Raw genomic sequence first — 16,185 nt, forward strand, 5'->3', positions numbered from 1 at the left:
TGAGTTCCAAAGAAACGAATATGCTCTATTTATAAATAAAAGTACAGACCATATCTCTTGGAAAGGAATATTTCTTTTCACCAAATAAAATGTAATTTTGAGAAAAATAAATGTTTGAGTATTTAAATGTCCTATTCCCTTCCTCTTCATTCAATTACTAGATTTATCAATAAAATCATTTCCTCAGAGAGCTAGTTGAATATGACCTAGTAGCAATAAAAAAATGCAGTAGGAGGGCAAATTTTATTTTAACAAACGTTATTACAGCCAGTGTCTCTGAATAATGAGAATGTTTTCCAGCCCAAGTTGATAATGGAGGATTTTATGTGTTATTTACTGTTAACTGAATTCCACAATAATAATGGTGAGCCTCTCTTAGTGCTTAGTGTTATGACAGCTGATTCATAACTGGGATACTTTATAGAAAAATAAAAGGTAACCTTTAGTCAGGTATTACTGTTGGCAGGCACTCTGCTGAGTGTTTGGAACAGGACTGTAGTCAGCTTCGTAGGACAGAACTCCAACCACAGTGGCTTAGCCAAACAGAGTTCATTTTTCCATGTACATGAAGTTCGGAAGTAGGTTGTTCACTTTTGGCCTGGCTGCTTAAGAAAAATCTTCAAGGACCCAGTCTTCCTAGCTTCCTGATCTAACATTCTTAGCTTTCGTCCTTTTGGTTACAAGATGGCTGCTCTTCTTCTAGGTGTGCTCATGTTAATACAGAATGAAAAAAGACCAAAAAACAAAATACACATTCTGGATGGCTCTGTCCCCCACTTTTCTTTTAAAAAAAAAAAAAATCAGGAACTATTGCTTTTCTGGAAACCCTTCTCTATAGAACAGAAACATATGGTCACTATAGTTGTAAGGGAGTCTGTGAAGGGAGTATTTTAGCTGGGCATATTGCTACCCCAAATGAAATCGTGTTTCTTTTAATAATAAAAAAAAAGAGAGAGAGAGAGAAAGGTAGAATGGATCTTGGATAAACAGCTAGCAATATCCTCCATTAAGCCTCAAGGGCATTATCCCAGATTCTTCAACAAAACTACAAAGCAGCTACTATTATTTGCCCATTTTATACATTAGGAAGTCGAGGAACTGAGGGCTGAAATCGCTTACCAAGGGCTACACAAAGGTGGTTGGTGGCAGCGGTGGGCAGAGCTAGGCACCCTGTGGAAGACGCTTCTCAAGACTCATAAAGGTAAAAATGGCAAGCTGGTGGGCTCTGGAGCTTGGTTGTCCTGGGAGTCCTCCCGCTGCTTAATCAATCACACAGCAAGCCAGCTGGGGGCATGGCCAAGGTCTCTTGGGCTGATTGCCAGCAGGTCCCCATGGGAGGCAGTTATGCTGTCATACTTTCCCTGATGTAACCACCTACTCTCAGACTCCAAATGGTCTTGAGGCAGCTGTGACAAGCATCAGTATAGCCTGCTAATGAGGCAGAGTTCATGAGTGCAAAAAACTTCTTGGCACCTCATGATTCTGGGAAGCAACATGGGTTGGGGGAGGGTGATTTCCAAGGTGTGGCCTTCTGCCCTCTGTCTTGAGGGAGCTTTGTTTTAGGAATGGTATGGGCACTTGGGGCTCAGGGAGAGAACAAATCATCTTGAAGCAACAAATATTGACAAAAATTTAAATAGTCATTAAAATTCAGGTGGGGGTGGGGGGAGCGGTTTGTACTGCCCTGTTATCTTTATTCATTGCTTTAGTTAACTTTAACAGCTCCTGGCCTGTGGTAAAATACATGAAGTAGTGTAACAAGAAAAAAGGCTCAGCTCAGGGCAGGAAAGCGCAGGCACTGGGAGCTAGCCAGTGTTCTCAGGTTGTAAAATAAAATCTCTAGACCAATCGGACACTGGCCTCGGGCCATGGCAGTGATTAATGCCAGAGTTGTAAAAAGTGCTATGGTGGGAATGGTTAGCCAGGTTGTAGTGTGTGTGTGTGTGTGTGTGTTAGTTTTTTTTCCTTCAAAGCAGCTTAGCATGAAACACATAATTTTTAGCTGGTTTAGAATCTGAAAATAAAGAATCATTTACTTTTCTTTTTTAATTAAGAACTTAAGCACTTTATAGGAAAAAAGAAGCCTAAGAAACATTAACTCTAAACTGGTTACATCATTCCAGTTCTTTCCTAATCTTTGCTCAGATACTTTCATACAGTTTTATACAATTACAATTGTTATAGTAGAAATACAATTCTGGGTTCTCCTTTTTCCACTTAAATTTATTTTATATGAACATTTCCATACTTATTTGAAATATGTATTTCTTTTTTTTAAGCTTTAGCGTATTTTATAACATAGATCTGCCATGGTTTGCTTATTGTTGAGCATTATGGGTTGTTTTCATGGTTTTGCTGTTATAAATGATGCCATTTCCAACATCTTTGTATAAATTTTTTATTTTTTTTCCTTGAGGCTATTTCTTTATTCCTTTTGGTTATGTTCCCCAAAGTGGTATCATTTAATCAATAGGTATGAAGAGTTACTTGTCTCAGTGCTCTGACTCCCAGTGTCCTCAGCAATGTAGAAACCCACCCGCTTTTCCACATCACAGGGCGTGCTGATTATTTGCCTGTTGTCCCTACTTCAGAATCTACTTCGGAATGCTGCAAACCTCATTTCTCAGGCTTCATTTCTAGCTGGCTTTCTGTTAGGTTCTGCCAATAGAAGTTTCCAGCAGCAAATTAGAAGGCCTTCGAAGGAAAGAGGGGAGAAGTCATAGTTCTCTCCCTTTCTGTTTCTGGCAGTATCTCTAGGAGTGACTTCATTTCTGGATGCCCTCTCTCTGGTGTTCCCAGCACCCTGCTTAGCATCTCCAGTGACACAGTATGAAATGCAATCCTATTTTCTTACAGTGTTACCTTCTCTTTTTTGTTCCCTCAGCTGCTGTCTGTCTTTCTGTCCTTATGAACCTCAGGGTTACCGACTTTTCCCTTTTTGACATTTTAGCTCTCGCAACAATGTAATTGCCTATATTAAATGCTGTCTCTCTGAAATACCTAGTTTGGTTTCTATTTTCCTGACTAGATCCTGATTTACAAGCTGGGTCTTATAATTCTACTACATATTTTATTAAGGTGACTGGTGTTTGATGGCTACCCAAAGTCTTCTTTTTCATTTGTGAAAGTTGCTAGTGGAAACGGATTTTCTTAAACCTGTAAACATTTGACCCATTTGTCATCAATCTAATTGTTCTGCGAGTCTCTACGATGATAAAAATCTCTAGATGGTTACATCTACGGGCATTATTTAAAGACAATAAATTATGTGCCTTTAACTTAAAAAAAATAAAACTGTACACGTTTCATCAAAAAATTAAATTATAGATTGAAATCTAGTCTTAGAATCTTTACTCACTTTTGCTAGCCTATTTTCCCATTTTAACAAAACCTGTAGTGGATTGAGTGGTGACCCCCAAAAGATATACCTGGAACATATGAATGCTACCTTATTTGGGAAAAGGGTCTGTTGAAATAATTAAATTAAGGATTTGGGTATTAGGTCATCCTGAATTATTTGAGTAGGTGCCCCAAATCCAATTACAAGTGTCCTTATAGAAGAAAGTCAGAGATGGGTACCTGGGTGGCTCAGTCAGTTAAGCGTTTGCCTTCAGCTCAGGTCATGATCTTAGTGGTGTAGGTTCAAGGCCCTGTCTGGACTCCTTGCTCAGTGCAGAATCTGCTTCTCCCTCTCCCTCTGCCCCTCCCCACCCCCTGTTCCTGTACTCTCTCTCACAAGTAAATAAAATCTTAAAAAAAAAAAAAAGGCAGAGAGAGATTTGAGCCAGATGGAAGAGGAGAAGAAAGCACAGACACAGAGGAGGAGATGGCTGTGAGCCGTTGGAGGTAGAGACTGGAGTTATGCAGCCACAGCCAAGAAATGCTGGGAGACTCAGAAGCTGGAAGAGGTAAGGAAGGATTCTCCCCCACAGCCACGAGCAGAGAAGCCTGCCCGGCTGACACCCTTATTTTAGACTGCTGGCCTCCAGAATTGTGAGAAAGGAAATCCCTGTTGCTTTAAGCCACCGAGTTTGTAGTGATTTGCAGCAGCAGCCACAGGAAACTCAGACAAATATTGTATCATTTAAATATCTCCTGTTAAAAACTATTTTTTCTTTATTCCATTTGTAATATTCAAAGTATTTATACATTACAAGGGAAAAGGACGGGGCACCTGGGTGGCTCAGTGGGATAAACTGCTGCCTTCGGCTCAGGTCATGATCTCAGGGTCCTGGGATTGAGTCCCACATCAGGCTCTCTGCTCAGCAGGGAGCCTGCTTCCCTCTCTCTCTCTCTCTCTCTGCCTGCCTCTCCATCTACTTGTGATGTCTCTCTGTCAAATAAATAAATAAAATATTTAAAAAAAATAAATAAAAGGGAAAAGGATCACATGAATATTGCCATTAGAGAATTGGGTTTCAGATGCTTCTTTACTTATATCCATCTCTTATTTAGTGTTTGTTCCCACCTTTTTTTAGGTGAGATTTATTACAGGTTGTTCTGTTCTTTTCTGTTCCATTTTGCTGATGACTCAAATAAACCTGATAATTAGGCCTCTGTGTCATTCACGTTCAAGGGAAAAAAAAAAAAACACAACCTAATAGCTTTTTATTGAGCCAAGACTATTACAAATCATTGTCTTTGTCTATCAGATGTTCCTTGACTTACACGGAGCCACATCGCAATAAATCCATTATCAACTGAAACTATTGTAAGTCAAAAATGCATTTAAAGGGCGCCTGGGTGGCTCAGTGGGTTAAGCCGCTGTCTTCGGCTTAGGTCATGATCTCAGGGTCCTGGGATCGAGTCCCACATCGGGCTCTCTGCTCAGCAGGGAGCCTGCTTCCTCCTCTCTCTCTCTGCCTGCCTCTCTGCCTACTTGTGATCTGTCTCTGTCAAATAAATAAATAAAATCTTTAAAAAAAAATACATTTAAAGCACTGAACCTACCAAACAGCATAACTTAGCGTAGCCTACCTGAAACATGCTCACAACACTTCCATTAGCCTACAAGCTCAGCAAAACCATCAAACACAAAGCCCCCCCCTTTTTTAAGAGTGAAGAAAATCTCATGTAATGTATGGAATTATGGCACTAAAAGTGAAACGCAGAATGATTGTGTGGGTGCAGGATGGTGGCAATCGTACAGGATGATCGCCCCTGAGATCTTGTGGGGACTGGGGGTGCCATCAGAGCGGATCATGCCACACTTTGCTCACCTGGAACAGATCCAGATTCAAAACTGGAAGGACAGTTTCTATGGAATGTGTATCACTTTTCTATCATCATAAAGTCAAAAAATAGTCAACGAACCATCCGTCAGGGACCAACTGCATGGTTTTTCCTTTCATTCCTTTTTTTTTTTTTCCTTTTTCAATCCATCTATTATTATCCTGTTCTTTTTCCCCCTTTTGGCTTCTTCTTATACACGTAATTCCCAATCTGTTTTTGTTGTTGTTGTTGTTGTTTGTTTGTTTTATGGTAAGGGGTGCCTGGTGGTTCACTTGGCCAGGCCTCCGACTCTTGCTTTGGGCTCGGGTTGTGATTCCAGGCTCCTGGACTCAAGCCCCATGTGGGTCTTCGTGCTCAGCGCTCAGCATGGAGTCTGCTTGTCCCTCCCCCTCTGCTCCTCCCCCTGCTTGTGCGCTCTCGCTCTCTCTCAAATAAATAAATAAAATCTTAAAAAAAAATTGTGGGAAAACACACATGCTTATTTTTTGACCACCAGAGATAACCCTTGAGGATTTCCCCCCATCTAGTTCCTTATTTGGAGATTTTTGTCTTTAATCCGTTTTTGCCACCGGTGGTGGATATTTGTTGGTTTGCTTCTCCCCAGTCAGATACTCATTTGGGAACTTCCTTTCTTGGTGTAGCCCCCATGCTTCAAGGCCAACTAACCATCTCCTCTAATGCCAGGGGTAGGCCATGATTGACTTAGGTAATCAGCACATTCCAGTCACGTCCACTGACACTGATTTGATGGAAGAGGACATTGGACCACATGGTCCAGTCAAGGTCGGTTTCAGGGCTCTTGCTCAGAATGTTGGGACAGGAATGTGAATTCTCTCCTACTGGATATAAACAAGGAAGCATACAGCTCAGCTGAGGTTGATAGTTATTACATTGTTATGAGGTGTTAGGATGAAGGATGAAGCTCACATTGTATGTACCTGAGTAGAGGAGGAAAAGAAAATGGATCTTTGATTACCTTGGTGAGTTTCTGGGTCATCTAATTTGAAGTTTGCTTTACCTTGGCACTTATGTGAGCCCGTAACACTGTGATTGGTTAAGTGTTTTGAAGCGGAGTTTTTCCTGATTCTAGCCTTAACTGGTCTATCAAGAAATCATACCATATGATTTCATTCGTATGTGGAATTTAAGTAACAAAACAAATGGGGGCGCCTGGGTAGCTCAATTTTTAAATGTCTGCCTTCAGCTCAGGTCATGACCCCCAGGTCCTAGAATCGAGCCCCACATTGGACTCCCTGCTCAGTGTGGCGCCCGCTTCTCCTTCTCCCTCCGTCATTCCTCCCTCTTGTTCTCTCTGGCTCTCTCTCTGTGTCAAATAAATAAATATATTAAAAAAAAAAAAGAAACAAAACAAATGAGTAAAGAGGGGAAGAAAAGAGACAGAGAGGCAAACCAACACAGACTCTTAACTGTAGAGAACATACTGATGGTTCCCAGAAGGGAGGTAGGGGAGGGGACAGGTAAAATAGGTGATGGGGATTAAGAAGTGCACTTGTTTTAATGAGCAATGAGTGTTGTTATGGAGTTGCTGAATCACTGTACCATACACCTGCAACTAATATTACACTGTATGTTAACCAGAATTAAAATAAAAACAACAACAACAAAAAGAAAAGTAGTTACAATCGTACTCATTAAACATATAGCTCAAATGTCAGCTGCAGAGAAGAGTAGAATGGCAGAGGAGGACACACAGAAGCAATGAATTACCACAACTTTATTGTATAAGTCTTATTTGAGAGAAAGTGTACATGCGCCAGTCGGGGAAGAGGGAGAGTGAGAGAACAAATCCTCAAGCAGACTCGCTGCAGAGAGCAGAGCCCAACACAGGGCTCAGTCCCAGGACCCTAACATCATGACCTGAGCAGGAATCAAGAGTCATAGGCTCAACCACTGAGCCACCCAGGCATCCCAATTTTAAATTTAATAAAAGGCACTCTCTCATCCTTAAACTGTTTCTTGAGGGCTGCCTGGTTATGTCTGGATCTTGAAATTATGAGTTCAAGTCCCTCACTGGGGTTAGAGATTACATAAAAAAATTAAAAATTGGGGCGCCTGAGTGGCTCAGTGGGTTAAAGCCTCTGCCTTCAGCTCAGGTCATGATCTCAGGGTCCTGGGATCGAGCCCCGCGTTGGGCTCTGTGCTCAGCAGGGAGCCTGCTTCCCTTCCTCTCTCTGCCTGCCTCTCTGCTTACTTGTGATCTCTCTCTGTCAAATAAATAAAAATAAAATATTTAAAAAAAATTAAAAATTTATTTAAGATTTTAAAAATATATACTTATTTGAGAGAAAGAGAGCAGAACAAGAGAGAGAGAACATGAGTTGGTGAGGGGGCGGTGGAGAGGGAGAAGCAGGCTCCCTGATGAGTAGGGACCCTCATATGGGGTGTCAATCCCAGGACGCTGGGATCATGATCTGAGCCGAAGGCACATGCTTAACCGGCTAAGCCACCCAGGTGCCCCTAAAAAAAAAAAAAAAAAAAGATTGTTCCTTGGTGTACTCATTGCAGGAAACTTCTGGGTCAGGGACCCAGGGGTACTCCATACACACTGCTTCATCCTTTTGCTATCTTACAGTTTCCTTTCACCTCCTCTCCTTAGAAGCAAACACAAATTCCTGTCCTTGTCACACTCAGAGCAGTCTGGCCCTCATCTGTGATATCTTGCTAGTTAACTCGTACTCGGGACCAAAGGTCTCACTTCCTGACCCAATAAATGTTTTCCCAGTAAAGATATTCTAAAGGGAAATTCTGATGCCAGTTATTAAGATAAGAGTTTCACCCTGGGGTGCAATGAGGTGAAATTACTGGCTAAAAGGGGCAGAGGTGGAACGTGAATGCAGGTCTTCCTGTCTCTAAAGCCCGACGCCTTTTTATTCTGGCATGGCAAATCTCAAAGAGAACATGAAAGATTATGTGACTTCTGAGTCCAGGTTAGAGAAGGTCATAGAGCTGCGGCTGCTGCTCTCGGGAGCTTGCTCTATAAGCCTCCAGCTGCCATGTGGGAGGTTTGGCTATGCCAGGGCCGCCACGTGGAGAAACCATGCAACCAGACAGAGAGATGCCTAGGAGGCCCTACCTCTTGCGGGTGCCAGACCGTGCTGAGCTGTACTCGGATTGCAACTCATGATGCATCCCGGGTGAGGACTGCCTGGGTGAGCCCGGACTGGGGATCGTCATGTACAGACACCATGTTTGCGGTGCTTCTCCGCGTAGCGCTAGGTGACTTGGAAAAATGTGGAATTTATATTCACTCCATCACATAACACATTCCTTGTCCTTATGCAGCTCACGTTCTAGCAGAAAACACCGTCAACTTTTCAGCCACTCTGCCATTTGGAAACTGGCATTATTTACTGTGCAGATCGCTCTTGTCAAGGGCCCCTGGAAGTTATGTTTCAATCAACATCTGGAGCCAGTCTTTGTTTCTGATACATTTGTCACTGTAAGTGATGACACACAGGACCTTCTTGTAATGGTTCTTTTATTGGTTTTCACCTTTTTGAGTATTTTTTCCCATCTGATTTTTTAAAAAATTAAACTTTTTGTTTTGACGTCATTGTTAATAACACACGCAGGTGTGAGAAATAATACAAAGCCCCCCCCCCCCGTAAAAAAAACAAAACAAAACCAAAAAACAGACAGACAAAAACCAAACCTCTTCTGTCACTTTTACCCAGTTATCCCAAACAGTAGTACCTTGCAAAGCTATAGTGTACTGCCATGGAGATACTGATGTTGACACAGTCAATAAACAGAACATTCGGGGCACCTGGGTGGCTCAATGGGTTAAAGACTCTGCCTTCAGCTTGGGTCATGATCCCAGGGTCCTGGGATTGAGCCCCGAATCACGCTCTCTGCTCAGTGCTCAGCAGAGAGCCTGCTTCCCCCCCACCCCCTCCTGCCTCTCTGCCTACTTGTGATCTCTGTCAAATAAATAAATAAAATCTTAAAAAAAGAAAGGAAGAAAGAAAGAAAGAAAGAAACAGAACATTCCTATCACTACGAGGATGTTTTCTGATGTCCTCTCATGGCTCCCTCCTCTTCACACCATCCCTTACTCCTGGCCACCACTAATCTGTCCTCCATTTTTATAGTTTTGTCATTTCAAGAATGTTATGTAAAAGGTTCTTTCCTTATGTAACCTTTTCGAATTGGCTTCTCCCATTCAGCATAATTCCCTGGAAATTCATCCAAGTTGTGTTCGTCAATATCCATTCCCTTTTACTGCTCACTAGTATTCACAGTTTGTCTGACCATCCCTCAGCGGAAGGACATTTGGGTTATTTCCACTTTTGGCTATTACAGAGAAAGCTGCTACCAACACTAGTGCATGGGTTTTTGTGTAAACACACATCTTCATTTGTCTGGGGTAACCCTCGGGGAGTGCGGTTGGTGGATCATATGGTGGTTACATGTGTAGCATTTTCAAAAGAAATTGCTAAACAGTTTTCAAGGGTGCTGTTTCATTTTATATTTCCATCGGCAATGTATGAGTGATTCAGTCTCTCTGCATGCCACCTGATATTGAATGGTAAATTAAATATAGTTTCCCAGATAAATATTAGATCATCCCCCCGCCCCCACCCCGCCGCAGGTACCAATTCTTTGTAACAAGCTTTAGGCCTCTAACATTCTGATTGGCTCTTAGGGTAGGATGAGGGTGTGAAGAATTAGAAAGAAGATGAAGCCTGATGAGGACACCATCTAATTTTAACCCCCAGTGACTGCTGTCTTATTTTGGGTTCCTGATGTCTTGTTTTAACCTGTTTCTTTTGTAATTGTATCAGTAATCTCTTTCCCTTCAGGAGGTCTTTTCAAAGGCACTGAAAACCTTGAAGAGAGGCAAAAGAGGAACTGTAAAAGCGAAAAGAGGCTTAGGAAGAGCTTTGAATCCACTGAAAGGTAGCAGGGCTTTAGCTACAGCTCACTAGGTAGTCAAATCAATCTTTACTAAGTAGCTGGTTTTTAGAGCAAATGCTCTAGGTAAGAGGTGACTTCTCTAATGAAGCCCAATGGTTTAATTTCTCGTGATAATTACATTGTGTCCTATTTTCTCTCAGGCAGACATGACTCCTGTTAAAGCTACTGAAACATTTAGATATGACACACACAGAAGATAGAGCAAAAGTTTATATTTAAACATTTCTGCCCCAAATTTAAAATGTTCAGATCCTTAATAGACTGTTTTAGATAGAGCTTCTAATTATTGGATTAAAATCCCAAGACTAGTTTAAAAAATAGTTTTCTAAATGCAGAAAGCCTGCTTTATGTACATTTTGTTTTGGAAGCTACACCTGTCTATCCTCTTAGGGGAGAAACCTCTCTCAGTTCTAGAAAACTGATTATCATCATCATCAATATTCCTCACCTGTTTCTGGATTATGTTGTCTGATCATCAAAGGAAAAACAGCAAACTGATATTTAAATAAAACCAAAGTTTTCATTTTGGCTAAGCTGTCCATATTTATGCTCCCCACCCCCACCCCCTGGCTTAAACAGAATCTTTTGGTAGGTACTATTCCCTGATTTATATTTCTTCAAGTAAATAAGCAACTGCAAAGGAGGTTTGACTAGTACCTGGTCTTACAGAAAATATTTATACGAGTTCAAGTTCATAATCTCATTTGTGTTGATCAGTGCTATTTCAGAATTGAAAGCATGGTTAGTTATTAGTAATGTAAATAACATTGTAGTGGCACTTGCAAAGAATCTGAGCAAGACATTTTTTTAAGGAGACATTTCCTTTAAATTCATATGCTGTGTGATTAAGAATTTCCATATGTTGATTTGCATAACATGAGGTACACTTGTATTGTATATATATATACTGATTTTTCCTCTTTAACACAGGAGAAAAAAGTAACTCTGTAAATGGCTCCCGATTGCTTCTGTTAGAGAGAAGAACTGTCAATTTACCCCCAGATGAGCCTCTGAGAGCTTAATTGGAGTTATTATCTACTAGTAAATCATCTTTAAGGCACTCTTCCTTTCACATTTGACAAATGTGGGCATTCTGGACTCCTCTGATCAAGACTTTAGGTTGTTATTCCATCCAAAGCAGCCTCGGGTCAGGGGGAGGGAAAAGCACAGCTTATTGTCTACTAAATAAAAGTTAGCTTTTGTGGAACACTTTCTAATTTTTGAAGCGCTGCTCCCCTTATTTTGTTTAATCCTCCCAACAAACCTGTGAGGCAGAGATTTTTTGCTCTCCTCCTTATTTCAAAGGATTTTCCAGGAATCACCAACAGAAACTGCCAAAGTCAGACCCGGGATCTAGATTTCACGACTTTTTTATACAACTTGCTAAGAAGAGGGAAAGCACCACTCCCAAGGTGGAGAATATTAAAATCTAAAATTTTTTTAGATTTTATTTATTTACTTGACAGACAGAGATCACAAGTAGGCAGAGAGACAGGCAGAGAGAGAGAGAGGGAGAAGCAGGCTTCCCACTGAGCAGAGAGCCCAATGTGGGGCTCCATCCCAGCATTCTGAGACCATGACCCCAGCTGAATGCAGAGGCCTAACCCACTGAGCCACCCAGGTGCCCCTAAAATGCATTTTTAAGAAAACATTTTTATCTATTTATTTGCCAGAGAGAGACACAGTGAGAGAGGAAACACAAGCAGGGGTGTGGGAGAGGGAGAAGCAGACTCTCTTCTGAGCAGGGAGCTCAGCGCAGGGCTTGATCCCAGGACGGAGAGATCGTGACCCAAGCCAAAGGCAGACACCCAATGACTGAGCCACCCAGGCGCCCCTTAAAATGCATTTCTTATACTCAAAGTTAACAGCACATTTCTTTTTAAGCCATATTAACTAGACTCAAAGACATTTATTGGAGGGATTACTACTTGACTGCATTACTTCACCCTTCCTAACGATGGAAAATTTCGATTTCTCCCTATAGACTATTTCACTGTCAGAAGATTGAATTAAATCTATGTTTAAAATGTTAATCGGATGGCATGCCATCTTAAACAAAATTTTCCTGGGATTTTAGTTATGCCTATATTCTTACAAGGAAATGTGAACCCCTGCATCTATTTCCCTATTTTCTTCCCTTAGTGGGTTCCTTTTCAGTTTAAATAACTCACTGCCTAGCCCCTATTGGATGAGTTTCTACAATATTGGGAGGCCATGTGCTAGACCTGCAGAGGGGTTTATATGTCCCATTAGATGACTTTTAATTTGTCTGCCTGGTTAACTGTATACAAATACGGCTTTTGATATCCCAGGACGAATGTCTGCCGTTAGCCCACCTCTGACCATGGTGTTGATACACATGTGTGATCATGAATTGTTACATACCCTGGAACTGTGTAGGGTATGCAATTTCATTGCTTTTCCCAGCGGATTTCTAACTATGGCCTAATTTGTTTCAGCATTCCCCACTTCTTTAAAAATGCTTTTCGTCCCCAAAGTGTTAAAAGGGAAGGGAAGACTGTCAAAGGAGAATGCATTATGTAGACTTTAAAAGACACTCCAAAATAGGCAAAAAGTGTTTGTGGGCTGAATTGAGCCTGGATTTTCCTACCTTGCCTTAATTTTTTTTTTTTTTACTTCCATCTCAGTTTTTGTATTTAATTCCTACACTGTTTTAAACATTTCACTTCTCACTATGTATTCTATACCACACATACCATAATAAACACTGGCTCTGATCCTAACTTAGGCTTGATTTAAAATAGAAGTACTTAAGAATCTGAGCAAGGGGAAAAAAGCATACTAACACTCACGAGACACATTCTTTTCTCACGCCTTCCTCAGCCTATTGCCCTGGGCAGTAAATTTTACAGTAAAATAACCAGTTTATTATTTGCTGTTTTCTTTCACTCCGCCGAGAAAAGCTACCATTGCTGGCAAAACCGACAGAAATTTTTAAAATGGAATCCAATGTATTGCATGTATGCTTGGTGAATATATAACACTAATGTGATCTATATTTGTCTTTCAATTATTTTTTTCAGCTGGAATCAATAGAAATGCAATGAGTGAGTATTTTTTAAATTCAATGGGATAATCAGAAATGCCCTAAGGAATGTAAGAGGTGTTTCTTGCTCTCCTCTCCCCCTAAAAATAACAATTGTCTAACAACTAACTAAAAATATCTTTTTTTTTTTTTAAGGGAAAAGAAGATCCTTAGCAAGCACTGAAATTTGTTTTTTGAACTTGTGCTCAGCTAATACTTCATATTTTTAGATTCTTAGAAAATGTTCAAATTTTTCTCTTACACACTTAATCTTAATGGACTCCCCCTTCCCCCTTCATGCATGAATTCTGATTACTCTGTGTTTTTGGCCTTGTCTTCTATAAAATGTACCATTTTCACTCACAGCTTAAGACAGCTTTGATGTTCTTAGTATGACATACATACTGTATGTAATGTTAGCTGTTTAAAGCTGGTGATCAGATTGTGCATAATAACATATGTAGTTTGGATTATATAAACACTACAGGAAGAAGAGGAGACGGGGCTCTTCTGTGTACAAATTTCAGATTGCTAGCTGTATGCCTGTTTAGAATGTTAAACACTCCTAACTAGGCAGTGATGAAGTTACTTCTTTAGCGACTGTGACTTCTGGAACTATAAAGACAAGAATTCCCCAATTAAAAATAATTTAAAGATAATGTTGATAATGAAAATATATACTTCCTGTGATTTCTACTTGCTACTTTGGATGCTTTGAGGAAAGAAGGGGGAAAATGAATATCATTGTTTTCAAAGCAATGTTTTCAAAGTTTAAGCAATTTCATCAAAAACTTGGAGAATATGGCTTAAAGGAGCTAAAGACAGAAGAACGTGATTCAAATTGTAAATTTCACCCGTTATACATTTCACCCATTATAAAGAAGTCTGAGGTAGACAGTTTTACCAGTGTATTTCCCTAGGATGGTTTCTTTTATATTTTAGTATTTCAGTTTAGTTAGATCACTGTGGACTCTTTGTTTTGTTTTGTGTCATTCTTTTATTTTTAAGGTTGTCTTAAAAATAAAGACTGCCTTTTCATCTGTTGTTGAAAGATTGGTAACTTTTATACATTTCATTTTGAGAGAAATAAAACATATCACTATATTTTTCAGCAATGAGACATTTCAGAGTGAAGAATAGGTCAATACTTTTCAGTTTAATAAGTTTATATGTTATTATAAATATTCATATCCTGCTTTGTTTGAGGAAGACTTTGGGCTGCGGATGTGTTTACTGCTCAAATATCAGCACAATAATAATCAGACCTTTGAAACTATAGGTGAGAAATCCAGCGAATTTCAGTCATTTTTCATTTATGTAGGAAGATTATGTAGGAAGATTGCTTCCTGTCCTTTTCAATAAGAACTCTAAATATGGACACTCCTCTCTGGGGATATCTTTATATTGGGAAGCTCTGCATGAGGTTGAAATTTTTATGGGGAACTTGTTTAAAACACAGTTAAAGGCGGGTTTGCCACAGCAAGGTTAGGGGTTGCCAATAAACCCATATAGCAACTTCTGTATTCCCAGCTCCAGACACACCATTGGGGTGACCCGTGCACAATTTCCGCAGGCCACACAAGGCAGCAGCAGTCCTAGTTGCTTTCAGTGACCGCGGCAGGTCCAAAAGGCTTCAGGCGTGGAGTGGGCTGAGCTCTCCCCTGGCTTGAATTGACTGCCTGGGATTCCTGCGGGGTGCTAGGGAACCGAGGACTCCAGAATCTGTAGGCCCTATCCTGGCTTTCGCCCTGCTGGGAAATAACAAAATATTTTGGGAACTCGGGAATTTAATTTACTGCTACCAGCCGAAACAATAATAACATCTTTGTCTTACCCCCCTCTCCATACCTCCCTCCTCCCACCGACAGAAACACGATGTTGGCCCTCTGTGAATGTAGCATAGACAACACAGGGCCAGCACGGAGGGGTTGGAGGAGGCTGCAGAACTGGGACCTGGGGGACCCCCCTCCCCCACCCCCCGCAATCAACAATCCCTGAACATCCCTATTTCGCTTTTGGGAAGAAAAAGAGAGCAGGGGAGATGCCCCTTACACCTTTGATCTCCCTTAGCTCATTTGTGCCCCAGAAAGTGAGTTTTCGAGTGTGTATGTGTATGCTAAGTGAGGGAAAGAAAATTCAAGAAAGCCACAAAAGTCACCGTGAAGCATCCACCAAAACTTCAGCTTAATTACTCCCATATGTCTTCTTTGGCTGTTTTCAAAACGCGGCAAGAAGGAGACGCCGTGTCACTACACTGATTCCAAAGGGGTTGAAAAACGACCATTCATCCAATCCAGGCCCGGAGGGGCCCAGGCGCAGCCTCGAGAGATTAGCCCCCTTGGGGGGCGCTGGAGACCGGGCCCGGAGAGGTGGGGCGGGAAGGCGCTGCGCCCGCGCGGGGCGGAAAGTTCGCGCGCTGCGTCCCACCGGGTCGCGGGAGACGCCGCAGCCCGGGGCGGGGAGGGGCGCGGGAGGCGCGGCCCGGGCGGGCGCGCGAGAGGAAGGTGCCTTCGGGAACACGCGCAAGGGCGGGGATTCGCGCTGCCAATGAGGCCCGGGTGTGGGCCGTTCGAGGCTGGGGGACGGGCCGGAGCGCAGCCTTCGCTGTGGCAGCTGCCGGAGCAGTGGCCGCTTCGAGAGCCGGAGGAGAGGCAGCGGCGGACCGTCGAGCTGGCCGCGCCCCGAGGCCCGGCCCTGGGGTGGAGAACCGCACCGCGGAGTTGGAAACTTTCCCGGCAGGTAACTCCCGCCGCCCTGGCGCCGCCGCCGGCCTCCCTTGTGTCCCGGGCAGGGTCAGCTGCAGCGGCGCAGAGGGAAGGAGAGGGTCCCGCAGAGGAGGAGAGGGAGATGGGGAGAGTGGAAAGGCATGTGGGAAAGTTTCTGGAGCTTGCCTCCCCCGCCAGCCCCCCCTCGCTGGGCACACCCGGAGCTTTCCCGGGATAGGCTTGGACATGTTGGGCGCCCGGGCC

At 42.2% G+C, this 16,185-nt stretch overlaps 1 protein-coding gene across 1 annotated transcript in view; it reads left to right on the forward strand.

Annotated features, from left to right (window-relative positions):
* The first annotated feature begins 15,789 nt into the window (after positions 1-15,789).
* TANC1 (tetratricopeptide repeat, ankyrin repeat and coiled-coil containing 1) overlaps positions 15,790-16,185 on the forward strand; it is a 235,339-nt gene continuing 234,943 nt past the window's right edge. The window contains exon 1 of the mRNA XM_044242126.1: positions 15,790-15,955. The gene's annotated coding sequence lies outside the window, so the exon portion shown is untranslated. The remainder of the gene's footprint in view (positions 15,956-16,185) is intronic.

The sequence above is a fragment of the Neovison vison genome, chromosome 3, assembly GCF_020171115.1.
Source record: "Neovison vison isolate M4711 chromosome 3, ASM_NN_V1, whole genome shotgun sequence".
NCBI classification, from domain to species: Eukaryota; Metazoa; Chordata; class Mammalia; order Carnivora; family Mustelidae; genus Neogale; species Neogale vison.